The 15968-nt window shown below is 52.2% G+C and overlaps 1 long non-coding RNA gene across 1 annotated transcript; it reads left to right on the top strand.

Moving 5' to 3' along the window:
* Positions 1-10998: 10998 nt before the first annotated feature.
* LOC128816412 (uncharacterized) lies at positions 10999-13573 on the top strand. The gene is made up of 2 exons (XR_008439898.1): positions 10999-11707; positions 13329-13573. It is a non-coding gene; the product is annotated as an uncharacterized LOC128816412 (long non-coding RNA).
* The last annotated feature ends 2395 nt before the right edge of the window (positions 13574-15968 follow it).

The raw sequence follows: 15968 nt of genomic DNA, 5'->3' as shown, positions 1-15968 counted from the left end.
GACAAAACCTTGCTTTGGTAGGTAAAAGCTGCTACTTTTGTTAATTTTGCCTCCAAGCATTATCAGTTAAATATTGTTTCTTTAAAAATGTATTTAATTTAAACTAAAATGCTGGAAATTTCCTTTCGAGGGCACATTTTTTTTCATGCACATGAATATTAATGCCTTTCTCTGAGAGATCTACTTGAAAAAAAAACAAGAATAAATTAAATACCTACAGATTTTTCTAATTCCTCTTTTTGGTGACATGCCGTCATTACATCAAATTACCGAGATGTGCTCCCTTTTTTTTTTTTTTTTTTTTTTTTTTTTTTTTGTGTGTGTGTGTGTGAAAATTATGGAATATAAAGTATATGTAAATGCAGCAAAAGGCTGTGAAGAAAGAACAGGGACAGGGGAGGCATTAGGTATTCAGCCAGCGTCGTCGTGAGCCAATTAATCAAGCAGTGGCGAGGAAAGATGCAGAAACGATGAGTTCGCCCTTCATGTTGATGAGGCCGGTCCAGGGCAAATGCTGCTGCACCTGAGCTCGTAGTTAGGCATGCAGAAAGGAATCATGGGAATATCTTCACGCCTTTGTCTTTCTCGTGAAGGATGGAAAATGTCAAGCTGTTGTTTGGCTGCATGTGGGAGACTCGCTGAGAATTCACAGTCTGGCGAAGCGGCTTTAACTCTTTGTGGCCGGGCTCTGCCGGCACATCTGCACCCGGCGCCACGGGGCCGGGGCAGGGAGGGGGCTCTCCACTCAGGAATTCTGTCCTCTGCCCCTCCCCTCGGCTGTGCCCTGCCCAGGGGGTGCAGGGGAAGCCCCCAGCCCACCCTTTGCTCTCCCAGTGCTCTTCCACCCGCCCATCTCTGTCCATCCCCATCTTCCTGCTGGATCAGGACAGCACCAAAGGCCCTGCCAGTCTCTCCCCTGGTGTGCTCCCCCTTCTCCTTGCCCTGGACAGCATTTCCAACCTGGCCAAAGCTAAAGTGATGTCAGGTTGGTGCTGCTGGTCTGCAGGGGGTGCCAGCCCAAGGCCCTGACTGCTCCATGTCACAGCCAGGTGTCTTTTCCTTGATTTGGTTCTCCTGGGATGGCTCCTGGGGTGCTGGCAGAGGTGGGGGGGGGGGTGCACAGAGCTGTGGTTGGCAGCACTGGGAAAAGAACCCCGTTCCCAGGGATCTGCTGTGGATGTCCCTGCAATGCGGGGTCACCTGTCAGCTCAGGGAGTGCCCCAGAGTAAGGGATGTCATGGAAGAGCTCTGGGCACCCTGGGCAGTCCCAGCGTGGGGCTGTTCACACACGGGGCTCCTGGAGCCATTCCCAGCATTTCCCTGCCCTGGATCAGAGCTTTGCACCTTGCATCACAGGGATTCAGGTGGGAAGATGAGAATTCCCCAGACCTGCATCCACCCTCCTTGCCCAGGCAGAGCATTGTGAGTCTCTGATCCTTCTCCTCGCTCCCTTCTGGACTCTGTCCTGGTGGCCCCTGTTCCCAAACCTGGAACAGCCTCGGCTGCTCCTTGGCATTGCTGAGTTGGTGATAGAAATTGCATCCCACCCATCACACATGATGCTTTTCCCTTTTCCCTGCAAACCATTTGCTTCTCCTTTAGCATCATGATATTGTTGGCCTAATTTCAACTTCTGATCTGGAATAAGTCTGAGATCCTTTCCTCCTGTCACACCAGTAATTCCCCAATTATGCTGAGCTCCAGGGGCCATACTCTGCACCTGGATCCAGTAGATAAATTCTCATTTCTCTCAACTAACTCCAGCATTTTCCAAGACCTTTGCCATTCAGATTCTGCTCTCTAATGCATTCAAAGATTGCAAATTTAATAATTACATTTTCCCCATCACACAGACCAGATAGTGAATGGCACTGGATACAGAACAGAGCCATCCAGCAGTTCTCATTTCATCCAACCATCCCTGACTAGTCTCTGACTGCACTTTTTCAACTGGTTTTACCCTCACCAAATAGTATTTTCATCTCGGCTCTGATTCCTCAGCTTGCTTGTGAGAATGTCATATAAGACGGTGTCAAAAATCTTATTAAAGTCAAGATATGACATTTACTGCTTCTTTTCTATCCAGAAGGCCTATTACCCTGTCGCAGATGAAAATTAGATCGGTTTGCCACGATTTGTTCTTGACAAACCCATGTTGGCTGCTACTCACCCTGTTATCTTCTTGGTGCTTATAAATAGTTTGTTTGATCATTTGTTCCAATATTTTTCTGGGAACTGAAGTTGAACTGACTTAAACTGATGATAATTTCCCAGCCTCTCCTTCCCCTCTGCAGAGCTGGCAGAGCAGAGCAGCGCTCGGTGCCTCCCAGGGACCACCAGGGACCACCAGGAGCCACGCTGGGATTCCCTCCTCCACTTTTCCACGCCCTGCCATTCACTGTTCCAGCTGCCTGATCAGGGCTTGCCTTTTTTTAGGTATGGAAAAGCAGGTTTACAGCCCCCACCTTCTCTGCACCACCCTTCCATCTCCTGCCCTTCCCGCTCCTCAGCACCAGCTCCTTCCTGTGGTCTCCCCTAGCACAGAGCAGGGAGATTCTCTGTCCTGTGCCTGTGCCTGGCTTGGGGACAGCGACCCTGGCACAAGCAACCCTTGGAGAAGACTCTCCTTGTTTTTAATTAAATATAAAGACTATCTTACAGTTTTAATTAATACTAAGTGGCCAAGGCTTAAAGGGGCAGCATCAAAGGCTTGCCTGAGAGGCGTAAGGTTTGCTCCACCATAAATCACCAGGAATTTCTGTTCTCTGGAAACTCCTCGTTGTATGAGGTGCTTCCAGTGCTGCTGGGCTCCAGTCAGAAGCTCTGAGCCTTACAAAATCCCTCTTCCTTTTGTAAAGCAAGGGGAGCAGAAGGACAATATTTAATAGGCATGGGTCTGCTGTGATTAAAAGTTTCTCTGAGCAAGCTGGGGGCATCCAGAGAAAGCTCACTGGTGGTGACATCCCACTCTGGCTCTGGGCTGCACAGGGTGTTCTCCTCACCAGCCAGGCAGGGATGCAGGCAGCAACCAGCAAAAGCAGCAGCAGGAGTTGGTGGTGCCTTGGGGTGGGTGATCCAGCCCAGCAGGAGGCAGCTGGGTGTCTCCCCCAATCCCAGGCTGTGATTTCCCTCTGTTTTTAATTTTATTTCCCACCTCATTTGCTTTGCTCTGCTCAGACCCTGCAGAGCCCATCAGTGCTGCAGAGGGAGCTGACAAATCCATCGCCCGTGAGGGATCGTGCAGCCTCCTCCCCAGCCAAGCCACCCCAGCAGCTCCTGCCTGTGCCCCCTGCCCCTGGCAGCACCCACAGCTGTGCCAGCACTGGAAGGGGCTGTGTTATTCCCACCCTGGACAGCCATCCCTGGGGACAGCCAGACAAACACACAATGAGCTGTGACACAAATGGTGTTTATAAAACATCGCTCCTCTGGGACCCTCTTGCTGACAGTCATTGGGACTCTACTGGTTGCGGTAAAATGGAGCTGCTCTGATGCTCCTCACGCAGTGCTGGGCCTGCTCCTGGCAGAGCTGGGCTCCCTGTGAGGAGGCTGAGGGAAAGGGAGCTCTGTTCCCTCCCGTTCCTGGCTGGCACAGGCAGCCCAAGAAACGCTGCGTGGCTCTGCCAGACCTTTCAGCGCATACAGAGCAGCCCTGAGCCCCGGCTGCGACGGTGGGATGGAAATGTGAGCTCTGCTCTGGGATCCTGGGGATTCTGGAGCCGGGATGAGATGCAATAACATCATTGTTGGACTTGATCTTAAAGGTCTTTTCCAGCCTTTATCATTTTGTGATTCCTGCTGCCTGCGCATCCCAGCTCCACGGGGAGTTCTCACAAAGGATGGGAGCGCTGTCACCAAACTGTGGCTGGGGGAGCCACGTCCTGCCTTGCTGCAGAGCCAGCCAGTGACTGGGTTTGCTGTGAGCACCCACGTCTGGCATCAAACCCTGGGAGAGAGAGGCTTTCACAGCCCCAGCTGTCCCGGGGAACGCCAGGGGAATGGGAGCCCCGTCGCCAGGAGCAGCCTGTGCTCCGATTGCAGCATAATTCATTTCACAATGTATAAGAAAAGTTGAGTTATTGGGACATGTGACATTTATTTAGTTACATATCTCCTGTGGGAGGTTTCCGGGGCCATTAATGTAGTGTATTTGCATGGCTAGTTTACATGCCTTTGCTTGTTATTGCTGTCTATATTCCATGCACCTCACACTCAATTTCAATTCAAAGTTTGGCAGTTGAGGTGTCACGACTAAAAAATGGAATGGCCTCCCTCAGAAATGAAATAATTTTGTTGTTCAGTTCCGAGCGATTTTGTAATTTCATGCTTGTGTATGATAATTTTATGCTGTCCTGCTCCACGTAACTCAGCTCTGCCAAGCCCTGACAGGTGATAAATACAATCTTTTCCACCCGGCATGCGACAGGCCGGGATGAGGAGAAGGGGGGATAAAAAAAAGGTGGCGATTTCCCATCTGAGGTCGTGGCGCAGCCGGAGCTGCCGCAGCCCCGGCCCTTCATCATTTCACGCCTGGATTCCGGCACTCGGCCCCTCGGCTGTGGCGGGGGGGACCTGGGGGTCAAGGAAAGTGTCCTGGCGATGGAATGCTGCTGGAGAGGAGCCAGGAGTTGTGTGTACCAGGGGGAAAGTGATGACTTTGTCGTGTCCCCGCGTGAGGGCTCCGGGACGTGGCTGTGATTTAGAGCCCAGCCTCTCTCTAATGGAGTTCAATAGAACCGTAACCTTTTGGAGAAATTATTTTTACAAATCTGTTAAACATTTGAAAGACAGCAATTTCCAATAAAAGAATATGAGTCCTTAACATTTATCACCGGGCTACAGATTTTATAACTGTTACTTCATATTGTTCTTGTAAAAAATGTTTCTCCTCCTGAGAGCAGATGAGTCAAAAGACTATTAAGGAAATGCCAGAGGTACAAGGGGGATCTAATGGGTGCCAATAAAATGAAAGCAGAAGCAAACCATTTAAATTAAATTCAAGTGGTGATGAGAATCATCATTCCAGCGACAAACCTGGAAAGCTAAACACCACTCGGGAGCTCTGCAGCCTCTCTGAGCCACAGCAAATGCCCTGCTCAGCCCCAGTAGGATGCAGCCTGTGGGATCAGCGGTAGGGCCAAGCCCAGATCCATGCCAGTGCCAGGCAGGAATGGGAAGTGCTGTCAAGCCTTGCTCCATCCTGGTGTCAGACAGGGATTAGCAGTGGTGCCAGACCCTGCTCTGCTCCCTGTGGGGATGCAGGCAGGGATGGAGCTGGTGGATGCTAAGTATCCCTGGTCAGCAGGCGGGAAAACCCCTCCCAAACTGGAGACTTCTGGGGGAAGCTGCTGAACCACAGGAGAGGAGCAGCATGAAGGGTTGAATCTCTCAGAGGGATGGTTGGCAATTCCCTGCTGGAAGGGCTGAGACACCCTTGTGGGAAGAAGCCCTTCAGCAGTGGGAAGGACAGTGACATCTCTCCTGGGGTCTTGGCTTGCTCAGGTTGTGTCTTCCCTTATCCCTGCTCTTGTGCCATCCTCACACTCCCGTTGCAGGGTCTGTGGAATTTCCTGGGTGCCAGAGGTTGGTGGAGAAAAACATTTGTGTCCAGCTGCTGAGAGCAGGAGGAGAGTGCAGCTGAGCCAGGGCAGTGCAGCCCCCTGCATCCCTCCCTGCATCCCTGCCTCCCTCCCTCCTGCCTGGCCAGTGGCCAGCAGCCACCCTGCCCAGGAGTTTTGGCCACTCAGCCCACGCCAGAAATCACCACTCATGTCTTCACCTCAGTCATGAAAAAATTGCTTCCAGCCCTGAGTCACCAGTGAGGGCAACTACCCTGCCTCTCCTTCTGGAATTTAGACCATTTAAGGAAAATCGTGGAAAAATGCCTGGGGTTTTTTTGTCTTTGTTTTCTCTTTCATTGTGGGCTGGGGGTCAGTGGGGAAGGTGCTGTATACCCCAAGGGATGGGGAGGCTCTGCAAGCACCAGGCTGCATTTTGGGAATGACCCAGCTGGCCAGGTCAAAGTAAGGGGCACAGCCAGAACCTCTCAGCAGCCTCAATTGAAGTAGAGGGGGAATAGCTCCCTCTCCAAACAAGCTTGGGAACACAAAAGGTATTAACTTGGCAAATTATTTCATCCCAAAGCTAATTGGGAAATATGTTTTTAAAATTTGGATATTTCATTTTATGGTTATTAAGAAGATATTTTGGGTTTTGTGGGGTTTTGGAAATTATTTTCCTTTTAACAATGCAGATGTATTTGCAAAGAGTACACAAAAAGAAGGATTTGGTGAGAATCGTGGAATTGTTTAGTTTTGAAAAGACCTCTAAGGTCATGGAGTCCAGCTGTTAGTGACAACAGAATTATTTCTGTTGTCTTTTCCTGTTCACATCCCTTTCCCTCTGGGATAACCAGAGTGCTGACTGGTTTTGCCTTGGCCAGCAGGCTGGGAACTCTGTGACCAGTCCAGAACCAGCACCTGGCTCTGGGCTCTGCACACAGGATCCATTCTTTGGGTGCCTTTTGGAGTTCCCTGTGGAATTTGGGGCAGGGAAAGAGACAGGGTGGGAGCCTGGGTGACCCTGTACAGGGCCACCATCGTCCCCTCTGCCCCACCAGGTGCCAGCTGGTGCCCAGGAGGGTGACAGGGCTGTGTCTGCACTAATGACTCGCAGGAGGGACGAGCTCCTGTCACACCCCCCGCTCCTGCCCCAGCCATGTTGCCTGCAAATACATTTTTCTGAGGACACACATGAAAGAGATTCTGAATCAACATGACTACAGCTCTGTTAAGGCGGGTTCCCCTGAACCAGGAGGTCACCTCACATCGCTGTGCTCACAGGACCACAGACAATGTATTCAGCACCAGCCACACATCAGTGTCTGCCCTCCACGGGTGCCACCCCCGGCCTCCTCGGGAGCAAGCTGGGGATTTACAGATTTCTTATTACTCTGAGGGTATTAAGAATAGCTGGGAAGTGCCCAGGATCGAAAAGCTGTAAAAATCTCCCTCGTGTCCCTGACAGGAGGCTGCTTGTGGTGCAGCACTTACAGATCTGTAATGTGCAATTAAAGCTTTCTCAAGGGTTTCTTAATATATTTGTGCAAGCTCAGCCATTCTCGGGTGGCATCATGAGCCTCCTGGTGAATCCCATGCTTGGTCTTCCTTGTCTGTGTACCTCTTAACTGGGGGTTTATTTCTGTGATGAAGTCTCAGCTGCTGGGGATGCTCCAAATCTCCTTTGATTTGGAGGCCGTGTGATCTCCAGCCGTGTGCTGTCACAGCTGGACATCACCCAGGACAGAGGGCACCTCCCAGGCAGGATCTGGGCACTGGGTTGGGAAGGACTGAGGAGCAGCCACCAGGGACACACTCCAGGTCATTGTTAGCTCGGGGCACCCCACACTGCCCTGTGCCACCCCAGGCAGGTCCCAACGCAAGGGGAGAAGTTTTGCAGCAGAGTCCCCTCTGCAGGGACACAGGAATCCTTCACACAGGCACAGGCAGCAGCAGTGTGTTTGTGTGTGCTGGAATATTTAGGGGGAAGGAGCTGCCTGCCAAGGATATGCCTGAGCTGGAGGGATCGCGTGTCCAGACTGGACCTGAGCGGAATTGATGAGCCTCTGAAAGTCTCCTGATGCATTTCCCTGGTTCCTAAATAAGGGAACCTCAGAGCAAAGTGCTGCTCCAAGCCATAACTAAGGTTCTGCAGATGCTCTGCTTCCAGCTTTACTGAGTGCTGTCATCAAAAATCATCCTGGGCGCTCCTGCTCCTCCTCCTTCCCCAGCCCTCACCCAGGCTTGGGGAAGCCATGGGAAATGGAATTCCAAACATCCAGGGAAGCATGGTTAGGGTGCTCCATCACCCAGCTGTCCTCCACGTGAGCCTCCTTTGCACCTGACAGCACTAAAACCATTTTCCCCCAAAATTTTCACCCACCTGCTGCCCTGGGGAGTGTGGCAGTGACCATCACGGGTTGTACTGGGATTAATCCATTGGGAGCTCAGGATCCACAGTCCCCAAATCCATTTAGCCAGCTGGGAATGAGCCTTTGCTGCCACAGCATGAGAATTCTCTTCTGGGCCCGGGGCTGTTGGCTCGGACTGACCACAGGAGGCTGCTCTGGAGTAAGAGGGCATTTGTCACTTGGGAAAGGTTTGTCAGTCCCCTGTGTGTGTGTGTGTGGCTCTCCCACTGCTCCCAGCCCCCTCCTGGTGTCCCAGCCCACGTCACACCCCTGTGCCCAGCTGAGCGAGGACAGAAGGTCCCTGAGGTTGCACTTTGGGGCATTTCAGCCACGGCAGCAAACCCAGATGTGTGGGGCTCAGCCCCATCCCTGGGCTCCCCAAATTAACTCCATCTGTAATGCTGCTCCGAACGGAACAATAAATTAGGGTTGATTTTTTTTTTTTTTTTGTGTTGCATATTTTTACACATCGCATATTTAATGCCTCTCTGAAAATATAAATAAAACATTCGTAACCATTAGAAATCCTTAGAATCTGGGAAGCGCCTAAGAATTTATTTGTTTGCTGGAGGATCATACATATTGTATTAAAACTATATAAAGGGTTTAATAAAATGGCAAAAATAAAGCAAGAGCGAAGGCTCTCAATCTGCGCTGAGAGGAGGGAAGTGATCTTTCTTTGATGCCTATTAAATGTTCCAGCAGATGAAACCCTATATTCTGCCAGGAAATGAGTTTGCCACGAGCCGATTGGGCGCTGTCGTGTGTGCTCGACTCTACCACTGTCATTCCTCTTCCTCGAGCAGCAATACATTACCCCGCCTCCATTTTTCATTCCTCACTGCCCGAAATGCAAATTTTCTCTCTGTTGTTTATATTAGGTTTTCAAATATATGGAAATCCAGATATCTGGAGGAAAATGTCAGGGCCAGGAATACTCGTGATCTGTCTTTCCCCCAGCCTGACACTTTTCTCCATCGCTTATGTGAGAGCCTGTGAGGAGCAGTCAGGGGAGAGGGCCAGGGGTGCTGAGGGGGTGCAGGGGTGGCTGAGTGCTGGGGGCCACTGTTTGCAGGGCTTTGTCACCTCTGTAAAGCTGAACATGTGGCCTGGGGAGCCAAAGGGACACGGGGATGAGCAAAGGGGAGCTGGTGATGGAGCTGGGGAGAGGGGTGGGCTCTGCCTGGGGCCCAGCACCCAGCTGGGCTCTCACTGCCTGTGCAAGGAGCTGGGCAGGATGGACATTCAGGCAGTGGTCACTGGAAAGGGCTCCCAAGCATCCTGTCCTCACACCCTGAGTCTGCTGGGGTTGGGAACGGGGCTGGGTGCTCTGGGGATCAGCACTGAGCTCCCACATGGCTGCTGCTCCTGCTGCTGCCGCTGCAGAAGGGAGGTGCCAGCAGGCACCAGGTGGGAACACATCCTGCAGCTTCAGGAGGAGTTTATGGCCAGATCAGGCTGAGCTGCTGCAGTTCCCCTCAGGTTTCTCATGACAGAGGTGTACAAATAATCTGAATAAGGGCAGACGTGGCCGTGCAGAGCAGAGAGTGCTGTGGCTGTGAGCTCAGGGGTGTTTGTGAACTGCTCATCTCGCCCCCCCTGACCTACTCTACCCCTGCTGCACCTTTGCCATGGTGGTCCAGCCCCTAGAGCTTGTGTCTGTGCTGGTTTATACTGGGCAGACCCAGGTCTGCCTTGCCCTCAGCCCAGTTTTGGCCACAGCCCCTCAAACCCCCCCCAGTTCCAAACTCCCAGTGCTCAGCGTGGCTGGTCCCAGTGGCACTGCTGTGGCTGGGGGTTAGATGGGAGCAGTCCCTGTCAGCAGGCACTGTGCCATGCTGTGCCAGCCAGGAGGAAGCAGTGGAGGTGTGAGGGGAAGGGACAAACTTCCATGTGGGCACAGACTGACTGACACGCTGATAACGAATGCGAGTTGCATCCATTGCTCCTCTATGAGTAAGAGTTATTTTAGGCTGTGGCAGCTTGGGAGGATGATCTGAAGGCAAAAATCACTGTCTCACAGTGATCTCTCAGGCTGGAGAGAGCCTGATGTGCCTCATATGGTGTCACCACAATCCTTCCAGCAGCTCCGAGGAGGTGGCACATGCAGGAAACTGTCACTGGAGTCAGCACAACATTTGTTCCTGGGTTGTCCCTCCATGCAGGGACATGAGGAGCTGAGGGAACAAAGTCTAACAACAAATCCCCTATCAATAGGGGTTTATGTTCCCATTTCTGAATGAGTGTGTGAGACCTGCCCACGCCAAAGGCTCCTGCACATGGTTGTCATTGCTCCTGGCACACGCTCATCCCGCAGCCCCACGCAGAGAAACCAGCCCCAGACAGTCCTGATTTCAGAATTCAGCAGCCAAGGGGAGGCTCTGGGACTTGTTGGACATCTCTGAGCACAGTCTCTGCCTTCTCCATCAGCCAATCTGCAGCACTCAAGCATGTTTACAAAGAGAATCATGAAAGGTTGCAAACACAATCCCACTGAAAGCTGTGTCGGAATAATTACACACACAGAAATCTTTTCATCTGCTCACTCAGCTCTGCACGAGCACTCCTCCAGCACAGAGCAGCAGAGAGGTCACACAGTCTTAACACACAAAAAGGCCACAGTCCTTTTACCTGGATGTTTTAACACCCAGCAGAAAACAGTATTTCTGAAATCACGGGAGAAATGGCAGGATTAAGAAACAAACAAGCAAGAAAAGCCACCCCCCTCTGCTGAGCATGGTTATTTACCCCATCCCAAACACACACAGAGGAGCAGCTGCTGCAGATCCTGCACACAGAGCCCATGGCAGGGACTGCCTGTCCCTGCCTGTCCCTACCACAGCTGGGGACACTGGGGCTTTGCACTGGGACCTTGCACAAGGATCTGTAGAGGGGATTTTGCACAGGAGCTGGCTCTGCTTGGACTCCCTCTGCCACACCAGGGTGCCTGGAGGTGTTTGGTGACATCACAGCCACCCAGGGAGATGTTCACCCTGTGCACCCAGGGCACAGCACTTGTGAAACCAGCCCCCACCCCTGTGGTTGTGTGATTCAAGAAACCAAATTGCCATGCCCAGGTTTTTTCTTCCTTGAGTGTCCATCAGACAGAACGCTCAGCAAAGGGAGATCAGATCCAAGGGAATTTCTGGGGAACAGGGCTTGCATCCTCCATCACCTCAGCTGGAGACGCTGGCATTTCCCCCAGAGCAGAGTTAATATTCTCTGTGCCTGCAGCAGCAGCAACCCCCAGCCCTCTCCTCCTCAGCTCCCCCTTCCCAGGCTGAATGTTTTGGCAGACTTCTTGTTCCAAACCAGTGGACCTTGTAACGCCTTGGAATGCATAATCCAAACCTCCCTGCCTAGGAAAGGCAGGAGTTGGGACAAAGCAGCCTGCACCTTCAATCCTTTAGTTACCAGTTCAAGCTGCGTGGAAGGAAAAAGGGGTTTTCTCTGTGTTTTCGTTTTCCTCCTGCCCTGGCCTGCCCCACTGAGTCCCTCAGACCCACAGAGGCCTCGAGGAGCTGCATTCCCTGCTGGGAATGAGCCAGCTCTGCAGCCAGGAGCATCAAAGAACATCTTCCCCTGGTGTTCCATGGCTTGTGATCCCTGCTGAAAGGCAGCTCCAGCTTTTTTGAACACCTCAGAGCTGCTCCAAGGCCATACAAGAGTGATTAAGGGAACAATCAGGAGTCTGTGACACACATTTCTGCTCTTGTCTGCCAGGACAGGTGAGCCCAGGTGAGTGCTTTGCCTGTTCTGCTGCCTCTGAGCCTCTCAGAACACAGAAACAGCTACTGCAGGTCCTCCTTTCCTCTGAGCAATACAATGATCACAGTTTAAAAATTAAAAATGTTGACAAAAGAAATCCCTTTGGCCGTGGTGACATCCTGAGCACAGAGAGCAGATCCCTCACAGCTGAGCAGCAGAAGCTGTCACACACTATCACCCAGGGCAGAAAGCACTGCCCACACACTCGACCCCAGCATGGGCAGTTTTAGGCTGATAGCAATTTGCAATGGGTTTATTTCACTAGAATGAATTAATACAGGAAAATAATTTGCAGATTACAACAATTCCTTCAGCAATGCATGACTCAGAGGCAGGCACACAGCCAGCACTGAGACTCAAATTATTTGCAGCTCCCCTCTCTGGCAAGGCCTGGTTTGAAGCAAATCCTAATGAGATGCACAACTTCATTCTGGGCCACATGAACATGAGAACCTGAACTTCATCTTGATGAACCACTGCCCTTGACAGCCCAAATTTCCAATGCAATTGGGGCTCACTTCCTGCAGGTGAAGTGTCTCAGTCACCAGAGCCTGGGCTGTCTGCGCTGCACAGCCCCCAGGACCTGGGCAAGGACGTCAGGTTTGCCCCTCAATTCATTGCAGCTGCAGGTGATGCATCAGAGTGAAGGCTCTCCAGTGATGATCCGTACAAACAGGCCATCCATCATTAGTGAAGGTCAAGTTGCAGATGAATTCCATTATTTTATAATCATGCACTTCCCCCCTGCCCGTTGCCCTTGGTTGGGTCCCCAGCAGAAGGTGAAGCTCTGGGGGTGTTTCCACCTGCCTGGAGCTCTGTGCTCTCACTGGAACAAGTGGTGGTGGAGCTCAAGGTTTCACAGGTGGCTCTCCATCCCTTCAGAGGCTGATGAAAACAAATCCCAGAGGAATGTGGCAGCTCTGCAGGTGGAACCTGAACTCCTCAGTTCTGCAAAGACCCCTTGAAGCAGAGAGCAAGGAAAAACTCTTCTAGTTCACAAGAGCCTGTGGTGGATGGAGATTCCAGGTCTGCTTTTAAGCTCTCCCACAGGTAGCTCCTGCTCAATGGCTTTGGTGACCAATCCAGCCCCCCAAGTTCAGCCCCAGCTTGGAGTACCTGAGTAGCACAGGTTCCCTTGGTCCAGGAGGCAGGAGACCAACCTATTTCAAGATCTCTCTAACTCACAGATGTCTCTGAACATGCTGTTTCCTTTTAGCCACCAGCAAGGCCTGAAAATAGGGGCCCACCTGGCTCATGAAGGTGCTAAAGCTGGAAGAACCATGGAGTGAGGGAAGGAGAGAGCCAGGCACGAACTCAGCGTGGGCTGAGCTGTGGTAGGGAGAACCAGGAAAAGTCAGGGTGTGTGTTTAGGCGACTCTTTGTGTTTCACCTACCTCAGCTCTGTCTTACATGAACGAGAGTTTAGCCAGGCTGGTCTGGAAGCCCAGCTTTAGGAAGGAAAGAATCCTGGAGCTCTTCAGCTCCACGCCCCAAGCTGGAGACTCAGCACACCTTGGACCTGTGCAGGGTGGGAATAAACCTCCTCCTCCTCCTCCCCTTGCACAGGATGTGTTCCTTTTTTCTGTCACAGGACAAACCAGAAGAGAAGAGCTCCTGCCTGGCTGTGCCTCGCAGAAGCGCCGTGTCTGAGCACGCCGGGCTGATCCAAGGTGTCATGTGTGCATCATTTAAATTAACGTTGCTAAAACAACAATGCTATTTTTAATATTTAAAGAGCCCCTTTGAAGAGTAGGAGAATCTGTCACCTTTCCTGGTGGATTTGAATCCTGTGTTCTGAGGGTTTTTCTTCTCTGATTAAAGCAGTTGCCTGCATGAGGAACAGCTACACATGATGTGCTGGGAGGGGGTGTGGGACTGAGGCAGGTCCTGGGGAGCAGCTCCTGCTTGTAGGATGGATTTTCTGGGTTTTCTTTGTGGAGCTCCCACCCTGGTGTGCTCCTTGTGCCAGAGGCAGAGAGCAGCTGGCCAGGCAGTGCTTTCCTGGGTTCCTGCCCCTGGCTGTCCCTGCTGGGATGCTGACAGTGGGTTTGGAGCATCCCGGGCCTGTGGCACCAGAAGTGGCATCACTCTTTGGTTTTGGTTTGATGGGGAGAAACTTCCTTCCCCTCTCTGTCCCAGTCCACTCTCCAGAGTCTCTCTAGGCATTCAAACCTGATGGGACCCAAGTCAAACCCTGACCCAAAACACTCCTTATCCCCTGGAAAGGGATTTTTTTTTTGTGCAAAACCCACATGGTTATCCAAGAGAGGTCCAGCTGGTGTTGGGGGTGGGCAAGTCCCTTCACCTGCCCTGCAGGTGTCACCACTGCTGTTGTGGCTTGGTCTGCTCACCCTGCTGGGTGCTCCTGCTGAGCTGCACCACCTGCAGTTGTTTCTGCCAAGTTTTGCTCTGCTCTCTTTTGGGCCAGGCCTGCCATTTGTCAACAGGGTTCTGATTTCTGATCTCCTCCCAGTGGTTTTATGCTCTGGACAGCCATAAATACTCTGCAAATGCAGCAGGTTCTCCCTTTCTCCCAAAATGAGGTCAGTGGGACATGGAGCAGCACCTGAGCCACCTTTCCCTGCAGCCCCTGCACAGGGGACAAGAAGGAGGAGAAGGCTCTGCTGGCATTGGATCAGAAGAGCTCCTGTGACTGAACTCATGTCCATGTGTCCAGCTGGATTCCTCCCTGGATTCCCAGGACCCTGAGGAAGGGTTTGCTGAGAGCCAGGAGTGGGAGCTGCCTCCTGAGCTCCTGTGGTGACCAGGGGCTGGGATCCAGACTCAGCCCCTACCTTGGGCTCCCAGGGCCCTTCCTCTGCTGGAAATGCATCTTCCCAAGTGGAATTCTGGGAAGTGGAGGAGAAGGGCCCATTGTCAGCGTGGCCAGGGCAGGGAGAAGAAAATAATGTTATTGGAGGGAAAAGACTCTGCAGCTCCAAAAAATACAAAAGTCTGAAATAAGACTAATGAGACCTTTACTGGTGCGGTTGGGTTGCATCAATGACCCTTCGGAGAATACAATTGCCAAAAGCTTTCACTGTAATTACCGCGCTAATGGTCGGCAGTGACATCACTTCAGCCCAAATGCGATGCTTGTTTTGGATGCGTTTCAGGAGCGGGGCTTCTCCGCGGCTGGCGGCTGAGGCCCATCAACCTTATTGCCTGTGCTCTGCTGACCATCCTTCTCAGCTGCCTCCTTGGCTGCTGGCTCCGCTCCAGCCCGGCCCCGCTGTCCAGAATTCCTCTGCTTTTTAAGGTGTTTCTGGGACCGCGAGTTAAGGACGGAAATTTGTCAGCAACAGTGGGCTGGAATCGGTGGAGTGGGAAGCGTGGGGAGAGCCACACATCCCCTTTTATTCCTCAGGCATCCTTAAAAGGCTTTTTCTAAACACTGATTTACACTCTCCTGGCATGGCCCGGAGCACACCTGCACCTCTCAACCTTTGCACAATCCCTGCTCCCGGCGCGCATCTCACAGCCGGTGGGGACAGGCTGATCCCGAGCTTCCCCGCCGCCTCTGGGCTTACAGGAACATATTAATTAACCTCATTATCCGGGATCATTTCAGCACTCACACAGACAGGGTTTTACTGCTCTGAGGAGGGTTCTGGCTCCCGGGGGCAGCTGGAGCCGGAGGGGCCGAATATTTGCCTCTAAAAGGTGGGGGTGGGAGGGACTGGAAGTGCCCAGCGGTGGGGGCTCATCCCAGCCCCTCCACTGACCCAGCCAGCCCTGGGTGCTGCTGGAGGAGGGATCTGAAGGAGAGGCAGCCCCAGGAAGCAGCTCCCCCTCGGCGCTGCTCTGCCGGGTGCTTTTCTCCCGGGATGGGGCCGGCGGTGCCTGCCCGGCTCCCTCTGCTCCTCCCGGCACCAGCTGGGGACGGATTGACAGCGGCTTGTTAAACCTGACAGAGCATCACCTTTAAGGAGTGGGAGAAAGCAGGGCTTTTAATTAAAAAAAAAAAAAAAAAAAGAAAAAAAAAAAAAAAAAAGGCAAGTCATGATTTCTGCCTTTCCTGTTCAGCTCCTCTGGAAACAGCTCTTAAAAACATCAAATTGATAGTCCTGTCAGCTGTGCCCATGGGCTACTGCTCCCTGCCCAGCCCTCCCACCGGGCTCTGCCTTTGAAGGCGAAGGCACCGCTGTGTGACTGTCCTCAGGGACATTCATTTTCTCTCCTACAGTCTCGCTGGTTGTCACCAGCAAATATCCAGCCGGGCTCCCGCGGT

This window comes from Vidua macroura, chromosome 18 (assembly GCF_024509145.1).
Source record: "Vidua macroura isolate BioBank_ID:100142 chromosome 18, ASM2450914v1, whole genome shotgun sequence".
Lineage (NCBI taxonomy): Eukaryota > Metazoa > Chordata > Aves > Passeriformes > Viduidae > Vidua > Vidua macroura.
Note: the sequence above shows the minus strand (reverse complement) of the source record. Positions and strands in the feature narration are given on the sequence as shown.